Source organism: Henckelia pumila, chromosome 4 (genome assembly GCF_033568475.1).
Source record: "Henckelia pumila isolate YLH828 chromosome 4, ASM3356847v2, whole genome shotgun sequence".
NCBI classification, from domain to species: domain Eukaryota; kingdom Viridiplantae; phylum Streptophyta; class Magnoliopsida; order Lamiales; family Gesneriaceae; genus Henckelia; species Henckelia pumila.
Window position 1 is genome coordinate 124,322,974 of NC_133123.1, and position 12,107 is coordinate 124,335,080.

The window sequence follows — 12,107 nt, forward strand, 5'->3', positions numbered from 1 at the left end:
CCGTTTTCACATCTAGTTGTTCTAGATGTAGGTCAAACACCGTACACAATGCCAATACTACCCTGACTATTGAATGTCGAATCACAGGATAAAATATCTCATTGAAGTCAATACCTTCTTTCTGACCGTACCCTTTGACAACCAATCTTGCACGATACCGCTCCACTTGGTTATTTCCATCACGTTTGATCTTATAGACCCATCTGTTACCGATAGCTTTTCTTCCTCGTGGTAGTGTAACAAGATTCCAAGTTTTGTTCCTGTCCAATACTTCCAATTCTTCCTGCATCGCTGTCATCCACAGGGATACATCCGAGCTTTGAATAGCCTCATGGAAACTCGATGGCTCACCATCCTCTGTTAATAGACAATATGCAATGTTTCTTTCAGTGACATAATCTGAAAGTCAACCTGGTGGTCTTTTCCCTCGAGTTGACTGCCTCACTTTGGAAACTTTTGATTCAACTGGTTCTTGTACCTCGTGCTTTGGTACTGCTTCACAAGAAACTTGATCTTCATCTGTCTTATTTTCCACCTGAATGATAGTAGTTTCTGAATTCAGTGTGTCTTTGTCTCCCTTTACTTTATCTTCTTGGAAGATAACATCTCTGCTGATGATAAGCTTGTGAATAGTAGGATCCCACAAGCGAAACCCCTTTACTCCATCAGCATAGCCCAAGAAGATACACTTTGTGGATTTGGAATCCAACTTCGATCTTTCTTGTTCATTGTACAATACGTACACCGAACTTCCAAATATATGTAACCGATAATAATCAGCTGGCTTGCCAGTCCACACCTCCATCGGGGTCTTCAAATCAATCTCCACTGAAGGAGAACGATTGATGATATAAGAAGCGGTTTTGACTGTTTCTGCCCAAAATGACTTGGCTAGACCTGCAGTACTCAACATGGCCCTTGTTTTGTCCAACAAAGTTCTGTTCATCTGCTCCGCCACTCCATTCTACTGAGGTGTGTAAGCCGTCGTGAATTGTCTTTTGATGCCCTCGTGCTGACAAAATGCATCAAACTCATCACTGGTATATTCTCCTCCATTGTCAGTCATCAAACACTTGATTTTCTTGTCAGAATCAAGTTCAACCCGCGTTTTTAAAAATTTGGAGACTTCGAAAACATCTGATTTCTTCTTGATTGGATACACCCAACATCTCCTAGATAAATCATCAATAAACGAGACAAAATATCTCGCTCCTCCTAGGGATACCATCGGTGCTTGCCAAACATCAGAATGAATCAGCTCCAATATTCCTTTGCTCTTGGCAGTAGATGTGCCAAACTTTAATCTTTGTTGTTTACTGGTAACACAATGCTCACAAAAGGGAAGATTCAATTTTTTAAGCCCCGGCAACAGCTTTCGTTCTGAGAGAATCTTTATTCCTCGTTCTGACATATGCCTAAGCTTTCTATGCCACAACACTGTTGATTCTTCCCCCGAACCAATTGATGCAACAACTAGTTCCGCCTCTTTGCGTGTTTCCCCCAACAATACATACAGATTTGCAGCAACCTTTTCCGCCTTCATAACCACAAGCGCGCCTTTCACAATATTCATGATCCCTTTCTCGATATGGGTTTTGAACCCAATATCATCCACTTGCCCCAAAGACAAAAGATTCTTTGTCAGACCCTTCACATGTCGTACATCCTGTATGGTGCGAATAATACCATCAAACATTTTGATTTTTATGTACCGACCCCAGCGATTTCCAAGGCATGATAATTTCCCATGAATACAGATCCTCCTGAGACTGGTTCATACTGATCGAACCATTCTCTCCTTGACGTCATGTGCCACGTTGCTCCTGAATCCATAATCCATGCATCACAGAATCTGTGTCTGCCTTCCGCAACTGTTGTTGCTTCGCTGAATAATATTTCACCACTTTCTGAAGTACGGGCCACATTTCCTTGAGATCCCTTCTCGATGCTCTATGTACACTCTCTTTTGAAGTGCCCTTTACTGCCACATTTAAAGCAGTAAATATTTTTCTTCTTACTTCTTGACTTGGATCTACCATATCTGTGGATCCCACTGGAGTCACGCTCCGTCAATCTTCCTCTCGTTATCGGTAAAGCCTCTGCTTGCTTCGATGTTGCAAACCTATCTTCCTTGTTCCTTCGACAACTCTCTTCTCCAAGAACCGTAGTTAAGACATCGTCAAAATTTAAATTATCCAAAAGAACATTGTTGGCAACATTGATGATGAGCTGATCGTATGAATCTGGTAGACTCTGAAGTAGAAGCTCCGCATGTTCTTTTTCCTCTATTTTATGCCCCATAGAGGTGAGCCAGGAAAATAGAGTATTCAGTGTTGATATGGTCAGTCATTGATGAGGTTTCCGCCATCCGAAGAGTATAAAGATTTCTCTTTAGGAAAATTTTGTTGTGTAGTGACTTGACCTCGTACAGTTTTGCCAAAGTATCCCAAATAACTTTTGCACTTTTTATTACAGAGATACTTGACAAAACTTCATCCGCTATAGACAAGTGCAAATTGGCAACAACATTGTGATTCATCTCATTCCACTTTTGATCATCCGTGATGTCCGCCGGTCTATCTCCAATAGCTGCCAAGCAACGCTCCTTTGTTAGAATTGCTTGTATCTTCAATTTCCACAGCAAAAAATTGCTCCCATTGAACTTTTCTATCTCGTATTTTGCCAACATCTTGACTACAAGAATCCTGCCTTATAAAATCTTCAAAAAATATTTTCTGATGTGGAAGATCAGTCAAATCTGAAACCACAGAGCATACTCAGAATTTTAAGAAATTTTATGCCAAGGCTCTGATACCACTTGTTGGTCCCAGGTGCGGCATCACGAGATAGAAACTATGGAAATTGAAGAATAAAATAGACACCAAGATTTATGTGGAAAACCCCCAAAATTATTAGGGTAAAAACCATGGGCAAGATCAAAAGATTCCACTATAATATTTAGAGAATTACAAACTCTCTCTATGTTTTCAAAGAGACACACACTCTCTTAATACAGAAAAAAACCTATCTCTCAAATATTATAAAAACACACTCAAATGTATTGAAAGCTATTTAATCTGAAGGAAGAGAACTCGGAAGATGGGATGATCTTCATTCCAAGAGAATGCACATATATATAGGTGCAATCCCTTGGTTATAAATGAGAAGGAAAATTCTACATTGAATTTTCCTTCTTTTTTGTACGCACAAGTGTAATGCATCAAGCCACTTGCTGCCACCTTCTGTCACATGCTGCCAACACTTCTTTTTTTTATTATTTTATTAATTGCTGACAGAATAATATACGATTATATTATCTTCTTTTTTTAAAAAAAAAATTAGTATATTGGTTTTTGAACATATTTATTGTGTAGAGTTTTAAGGATGAGTAGCTTTAATGGAGTAATTATGTAAGCATGTTACTTGTCGTATAATTATTTGGTGGTGTAACATCAGTATTTGTCAAACGAACAATGATAATTATGTATAATTCAAAAAATTGTGGAATGAGGCAATGATTAGAATGCAATGTATTTTAATTTTGTTCCTTTTAGTGTCTTGTTTTGCTGTGGTCACAAAGTTTTTGAGTTCCGATAATAACTTTCTGTTTTTTTGTTTTGATTCTTAAATGGAGAAGTAAATTCCAGCTTCTTCCTCCACGCCTAGTTTCAAAGAAAGGTTGCACGCTACTCCCAGTGCAAGTGAAAGTAGAGAATCTACTCAAGCTGAAAATTTAGCCAAGTTGAAAGATGTGCTGTCAAATTTAGCAAACGAGAACAACAAATGTGCAACGAGTTTTGAAGCGACGATGGAAGATATGAAGAAAAAAACTGAATATTTGAATCTATGGAAATTACTGGTTGATGATTAAATATCTTATGGAAATCTAAGATTTTAGATTTTAAGATTGTAGAAGTTTATTTTATTATTGTTAAGGATATTGAAATATGTTGTTGGTCCTATTTTGTAGTGCAATATTATTTGTAAGAAAATTTCTGGAATTAAAATAAATTGTGTTGTTTTAGACTCATCCAATTACTATTTAGTAATATATTAAATATTTAGACACTGGACTTGAATCATGACATTCAAAAACCAAATTCAAATGTGCTTGGAAGTTAACAAGATATAGCCGAACTATTTTCTATATACAACCAGAAGAAAAGTTTATGTACAGCTGCTCCAACATCAACAATTTTCTAAGCATTATTCAAACAAAATATATAAAATCACATTAATTTTCAAAACCAGAAGCACATTCATTTCAATAAAATCACACCCATTTCCAGAACCTGAAAGCACATTCATTTAAATTCAAATTCATTTCCAGAAACTAGAAGCACATTAATTTCCTGAACCAATAAAAAAAATCCAGAAGCACATTCATTTCCAGAACCAAACCTAAAAAAATTCCAGAAGCACATTAATTTCCAAAACCAATCCTAAAAAAATTTCTAGAGGCAAACTCATTTCATGGAAATCACATTCATTTTCAGAACCAATCCTAATAAAAAAAAATATAACAAGATAACACGTTTCCAAAACCAATCCTAAAAAAATTCCAGAAGCACACGTTTCTAAAACCAATCCAAACAATTCATATAAAATAAATAATGATCTAGTTAAACCTGTGAACATCATCTATAACCAAAAAAAATAGTGATAGAACAAGCAACTCATCCACCAAGTCCAACCAAAAACCAAAAAAAAAAGATATTGATAGAACAAGTTCCTTAAAATTAGATAATTCATACACCAAGTCCATCCAAAAGACAACAGTTTCTGTGTCAATTTGTTAAGGTTCAGCAGCCTAGACAAATAGTAAAAACATGAAAACATATCCCCGAAAAATTCAATTCTTCATGACAGATGTTTTTGAAGAAGTAAACTGTTGTAAAGCTGATTGTACATCTCTAGGTTGAACACTCATGGAAGATCGTAGTCATGATACTGTTGTGAGGTTTACGCCACCTTTCACAAAAGCTGGTTTGGCAAAGACCTATATAAATACATAAAATTTTACAATGTACTTTTCATTATATCAATACATAAACTGCATTCTTAAAATAATTATCTAATATTTTTTCATAGCTTACATTTATTAATGATTGTGAGCATGAGTTTTCTTCAACATTAACTGCTGCTTGCTGTGGTCGCCTCACCTGCATGTAAATACTTATAAATAAAAGGTTTCATAAACAATAAAAAAAAGTCAATAAATTTAAAACTGTTATTTTTAATTACATGTAGTTTTTCCTTTCTAGTTGGCAACAAATTATCATCCACGATTCTTTGGTTACTACTAAGATCCGCTGCAACATAATCTAAAAAATCATTACTTTGTCGTGTCGCAGACACTCGTTGTGAACAAGTTCTTTGGTTATGTCCTAATCCACCACATTTTTTGCATTTGTTTTACTTTTTAAAACCTTTCAACCTTTTTTGAGAAGATGGGGGAGGTTCATCTGTTTCTCTTCTTCGCAACTTGGCAGGTCTTCCAGCTTTTTCTTTATAAACGGGAGGCAGCGGATGTTAGGAACCACAATTTATATATATATAATAGAAGAGAATTACAGTAAAGAAAAACCTAGAGATGATCTCTGTTCCCTAGACAAAGCTAGTTCCTAGCATAAGCTAGTAAATTTCAAATACAATAAACGTGAATGACCTCCATTTCCTTCTATCTTGCCTACTTTATATTCTTGCATTCTAACTTCTTTCCTCTTCTCCAAGCTATCGGTTCTAGAAGTCTCTTGACAAGTGGATAGCCCAATTTAGCAAGGCCCATGATGATAACCCAACTTTACTTATCCATCCCATTATTCTAAAGTACCTAACAATACCACCCCCTTGAAATTCAGCCTTCTCCTCAAGGCTGAGTCTTGAATCTTAATCTTCACTGCCCTCCAGCCAACATCAAAGACAGTAACATGAAAACCAATATCGACGAGCTCATTGTTAAATCCCTGCAACTGACAAAGCTTAGTTTTCCCAAAATGGGTTTCTAGGACAATAAAGTTGCTACAGAATTCCCTCAACTCCACCTTTTCTGAGTTTTTCATGGGCATTTCACAAGAACATTTACTCCACAACTTTCTTGTAATTGACTTTATTACCAAAGGATTAACTTCTCTAAGTTCTTTCTCGATCCTCTGGAAAGAGCCGTCAACCTTATTCACCTTTTTTTCTTCTGATAATCTATTAATCCTTGGCATGGATAGTAATCAATAATAGTTTTGATCTCCACACATATCCCCATCATCAACAACCAAATTGCCTAACATATTTATATCCACGACAGTGTAACCAATAATCTTCACTCCTTGACGAGTTGCCCCAACCACTGAATTTTCTTCAATTATTTCCCCAATCAATTCATTTTGGAACAAATAATCGAGCCCTTCCCCAGCTATCACAACCCACAAAAGAGGCCATACCATAAATAAAAGATTACATGTACCAACCATAAAACCAACATCAGTATTACCCTTTTCAGTAGTAAATTGATCAACAACCCCAGCAACACCTATATTGTAAACTTCCTTCAAATTCAGCCATAGCTTTAGGCATTTGTAGGTGCAATTTGTCACGCCGCCGCCGCCACCAGAGACTTACCGAACTTACACCGTCGAATGATCCCCTCACCCCCAGTATTTTGTACGAATATCTCGCACCCAACTTCTAGGTTTTGACGCTAATTACGATATGTTGTTATTGGGTTGGCCTATAATATCTATGTAGGCCCACCCCACGAACCAGTTACCAAACATGTCTAGAAAATAATCATATGAGACCAACCACCTATCTCTGTTGTTGGGCCTGCAAGCTCTAGTCTGCTCTACCTTAAGACTTATTTCCATGTCCCATATAATTATATTGATGTAATGGGCTCCCACCACCTCACAATTTTCCTTGTTGGGCTTAAAAATAAAATAGCCCATGTACTTTCCTTCTTCTCCAAGCCACCGCAGGGTTAGCCCAAATGCATATTCACCCATGCGTAGCCCTACCCTTCTCCACCCCTACATCGACGACGGGGATTCTTCCTTTATGGATTTTCGACAGCTGTATATTTTTATCAACTCCATCGTGGCATCCCTTCCTTAATCGGAAATTTCTTTTGAACCCATAGCATCTCGAGTAACTTCAGGCTCGTCGTGTTGTTGTTGATCGTGAAATTGCTGATTTGCTTCCTCTCTCTGTTAATTTCGATATCCAAGGTCATATATTGATGTACGAGATTGTGTGTGGCTTCGCATATGAATTGTTTGATCGAAGGATTGGCTACGTCTATATAAAGTTGTGATGCCCCTCTGATTGGATCTACCTCAGGAAAATCTACTTGTCTTTTTCTCCTCCTAAAGCTTGGTCTGGTTCCTCATTATCTTGCGGTTGTTTTTACACCACCAATCTTTCTTCCCCCTTCAACACTTTCACTCCTCTACGCCTTCTGGAATATACGTATTTTAGAACAGGTCTCTCCTCATCAGCATGTTCATCAGATTCCCCTACAATTTGGTGAGTGAACTCCTCGCGCTCGATCTTAACTACATCATTCAAACCCTCCCTGATAGTTTCTTATTCAGCTTGGTTATCGCAAACAACCACCCTACTCTTATGCCCCAGGACCTCATCGTTCACCACCCGTTGCTGTTTCTCTCCCTTCAACTGATAATTTGGGTAGTCACCCCACTTCTTACTCATCGATTGCTCCATCCGAATCTGAGATTTTGCAAGCTTAGACATAGCTTTTTCAAGAGAGCTTAAACTTTCCTTCATCGAGCTCATATTTTCTACTTTTTCTTAAGTACTTCCAATATTTCTTCTTCTCGCTCCATCGGATCCGGTAGGTCGGACCAATTGTTAGGAACCACAATTTATATATATAATAGAAGATACTTACAGTAAATAAAAACCCAGAGATGATCTTTGTTCCCTAGCCAAAGCTAGTCCCTAGCATAAGCTATTAAATTTAAAATACAATAAACGTGAATGACCTCCATTTTCTTCTATCTTGTTTACTTTATATTCTTGCATTCTAACTCCTTTCCTCTTCTCCAAGCTATCGGTTCTAGAAGTCTCTTGACAAGTGGATAGCCCAATTTAGCAAGGCCCATGATGATAACCCAACTTTACTTATCCAGCCCATTATTCTAAAGTACCTAACAGCGGAGGGGCCAAATCACATGTAGGCCACAAATCGGGTCCATTCACGGGCATAATTGGCAATGATTAACATCTTTTATATGTTTCCACCGTGTAATACGAGTGAACATATGTAGGGGTGGCAAATTTTTAAAAAATCCCGACCCGTCCCGATTCCCAACCCGTTTCCGTCCTGAATTTTTCCCGTCCCGAACTTTTCCCGACCCAATCAATGTCGGGATCGGGATCGGGATAAGCAACCCTTCCCGACGGGATTCCCGACCCGACCCGAATATAAAAATAATATTTTTTAATAATATTTTTTAATTAAAAAAATTAATTTTTTTTAATTTTATGTTTTAATATTAATGTTTTATAATTATATACCATATAATTTTTTTATATTTATATTTTTTAATATTAACATTGATTTATAATTTTTTATTTTGTTTTTTTATTATTATGAATAATTATATGTTTTTTTATTAATCAAGTAGTTGTTTTAGTTTATTTGTAATGTACTAAAAAAATGTTTTAGTTTTTTAATGGTTATATATAAAGAAATTTTAATTTATTTGTAATGTATTAAGAAATTGTTTGAATTTTTTCATAAATTTTTTTCAAAAAAATATTTTCATATAATTTCTTTTTAAAAAAAATATTATTCGGGATTACCCTCTCCCGACCCGACGGGATCCCGAACATTCGGGTCCCGACACATCTCGGGTGCGGGATCGGGAAAAAAAAATATCTCAATTCCTATCGGGACGGGAATCGGGTAAGGGGGTTACGGGACGGGTCCCGACCCGATTCCACCCCTAAACATATGCCTCTGGATCCTCTTTTTTGCACCAAATGGTGCATAGTGCGTGTTTGCAAGGAATACCTGTAAAATCATATTTTTGACAACTGCAGGACCTACTTGATAGGTCAACTGAATGCTGATCACGTCTATCATCTAACTTAGTGATCTGGTAATGCATCTCATCTGATTTCATGGGGTAATACCCAGCAGAATCAATGTAGATCTTTACTAACACATCTCTGATCTTTGGACAAATCTGGCTCTTCCATTTCCCAGCCTTCTCTCTATTAACTTGATATCTGGCCATTAATAGATTTCGTATCATCTCAAACATCTCAATTATTGGTTTTTCCCTTGCATCTAATATCAAGCTGTTAAAACTTTCACACATATTGTTCAATAAGATGTCACATTTGGGAGATGTGCTGAAAAATGCCTTAGAACACTGTTTTTCAGGCTTCTTTGCAAGCCATTCATATGCATTTTCATCACTTTATTTCATCTGTGTCATTCATAATCGAAATTCTTCAACTCTAGTCGCCTTTTCCGTAGCCCAAAAGGCTATCTTAACAGCTACACTCTTGAACCCATCACGTTTCATGTTGTTGAGTAAGTTCCTAACACAAAATTTATTATCTGCATCAGGAAACAAAGATTCAAATGCATTAATCAAACCTTTTTGCTTATCTGACATGAATGTCCAAGCTTGCTAATCATTGCTAATCCCAATGTCTTTATCCAAAAGCTGGAGAAACCATGTCCAAGTATCCGCTGTTTCACGCTCAACCAATGCATAACATATCGGAAATATATTGTTATTCGGATCTAACCCCACGGCGGATAGCAACTGCCCACCATACTTTTCTTTCAAAAAACAACCATCGACACCAATGACACATCAACATGTATTCTTGAATACTTGCTTACATGCAGAAAAACAAATATATAGTCTCTGGAACCTTTGACCTTCATCATCCTCAGCCAACTTCAAAACTATTGTGGTTCCGACATCTGATCTTTTTAACTTAGCACAATACCTCCTTATTTGCCTAAATTTCTCCTCGGCAGTCCCTTGTACCAACTGAAGTGCCTTTTTCTTGGCCAGATAAGCAACCTTTCTAGAAACATCAGCCTTCAATGAACCGCAAATCTCATTCCTAAACTCAATTGTTCCCAATTTAGGATTTGTGTTGATCTCTTGGCATAAGTCTTTCCCAACCACGCTGAGGTAATGCATTTGTTTTTTAAATCCCAAAAACATTTATTGTGCTTATCGTGGAATGTTCTCACTTGCCAACAACTGTCATTTGTCATCTTTGCAACATGAATTGTCCAATCACAATGATCATTCTTGCATTTAGCCCAAATTCGGATATTATCATTCTTTACAAACCTTATCGGCACTCTGTTTCTGATGCAATGGATTTGAATCGCAAATTTTACTTTTTTCTTTGAGCGAAAAATCATACCCAACTTGAAACTTGGATTTTCAGAATCTCGCTCCGGATTAATCTTGGTATAATTTCTAATTTCTCCCTCATCAGAATCATGAAGACTATCCAAACCATCACTATCTGCACAAACATCTTCTTCGCCATCATCATCATCAATAATCTTTTGCAAATCATCTTTATTTTCACTCTCATCAACAACATTTTTTCCTCTTGTCAATTCTATCGCATGTTCAACAAAAGCATCAATCCAACTACCGTCTCTGATGAAATCATTATCATCATCAACAAACTCAGCTTCAACTAGAGGGTTTGGCAAAACACTTACACGAGCATCTAAGTGTTCTATAAAAATCTCAAACTCATAATTTTTTGGAATATGATTTCTAACTTTCAATACATCTGAATTGTTCACCAAATATCTCCCACTCTTAAAAGTATATCCGATTTTGTGCCAAAATTTAATGGAATATTTATCTTTGAATCCAAGATCTTCAGCAAAACCCCATAATTCCACCATTGCTAACTTATCAAGATAAAAAAAAAATCAAAATATTCAAAACTTCCCCCAATGTATTCATCGTGATTGCCAATAAAATTCAATCTTCCACCGTAGTGCATTTTAATTGTAACCAAATTTGGTTCTCAAGAGAATACATAAATTTTTTTTTTATCATTCAATTAAAGATTTGTAATTCAATCGTTTCTTTATAACAAGTCAAATAAATAACAATTAATCATGAAAACAGTTTTTCCTTGACAATGAAATATTTTTCAAATTCCAGCAACCCAAAATCAGGAAGTGCATTCATTTCCAGAGCCAATGAAAAAATTCGAGAAAGATACTGTATGGTCTACACCTTCCCTTCATTTTTGAAATAAACAAGTAAAGACTCTATCTTGTAAAACAAGCAAAAAAATATTTTGAAACAAACTAGTAAAAAAAAACTCGAGCAATATATTTTTCCATTCCTTCCGTTCATTTTTGAAACAAACAAGTAAAAAAAAATTCGAGCAATATACCAGCCGTGGACCACATACATGTAACTTCAGAAAACAAAATTCTTGAAACAAACAAGTAAATATTTTATCTTGTATGGTCCATTCCTTCCCTTCATTTACTACACCCAGCCATTGACCGCATACAATACATGCAGAGAAAAAATATTGGAAAAAAAGAAGAAAACCTTAACAAGGATCGTTCGGAAAACAGCGGTCCAACAGCGAACGTCGGCAACAGTGGTCGGTGAGGAATTTAGACAACAGGGGAGGTGTAAGGCCTTGAAAAGATGAATATTAATTAAGGAATTAGAGATTTAAATTTCGTATTTGGAAAATATTCAATTTGGAATTTATGGAAATTAGAGATTCAATTTCCGAGCCGAAAATATTTAATTTGAGAATTTATGGGTTTTGAGAATTAAATTTCGGGATTCTTAAATTAAAAGAATAAATATTCTAATTAAATATTTATGGGATTTAAGATTTAAATTCCATGTTCCGAGAATTAAAGGATTTAATTGGAAGAAGAAACTCGAGCAAGGGCTAAACTGCAAAAATGGGACTTGAATTGTCAACAAGAGATTTATATTACACTTTTCATGTGTATATATTCCCTTCAGCAGCAGTAAGACCGAGAGAGAGATGGAGGAAGGTTCCAAGGACCGATTTGCAATTTTAAAGGAAATTAAGGGCCAAAGTGCAAT

General features: G+C 36.2%; 1 long non-coding RNA gene across 2 annotated transcripts; it reads right to left on the reverse strand.

Moving 5' to 3' along the window:
• Positions 1-4,743: 4,743 nt before the first annotated feature.
• On the reverse strand, positions 4,744-7,288 carry LOC140867134 (uncharacterized). 2 transcript variants are annotated; one of them, XR_012145051.1, is made up of 3 exons: positions 6,488-7,288; positions 5,097-5,162; positions 4,744-4,999 (listed from the first exon to the last, which is right to left on the reverse strand). It is a non-coding gene; the product is annotated as an uncharacterized lncRNA (long non-coding RNA). The 2 variants fall into 2 exon arrangements; XR_012145052.1 differs by lacking the exon at positions 6,488-7,288 and adding an exon at positions 5,245-5,498.
• Between the last annotated feature and the right edge of the window lie 4,819 nt (positions 7,289-12,107).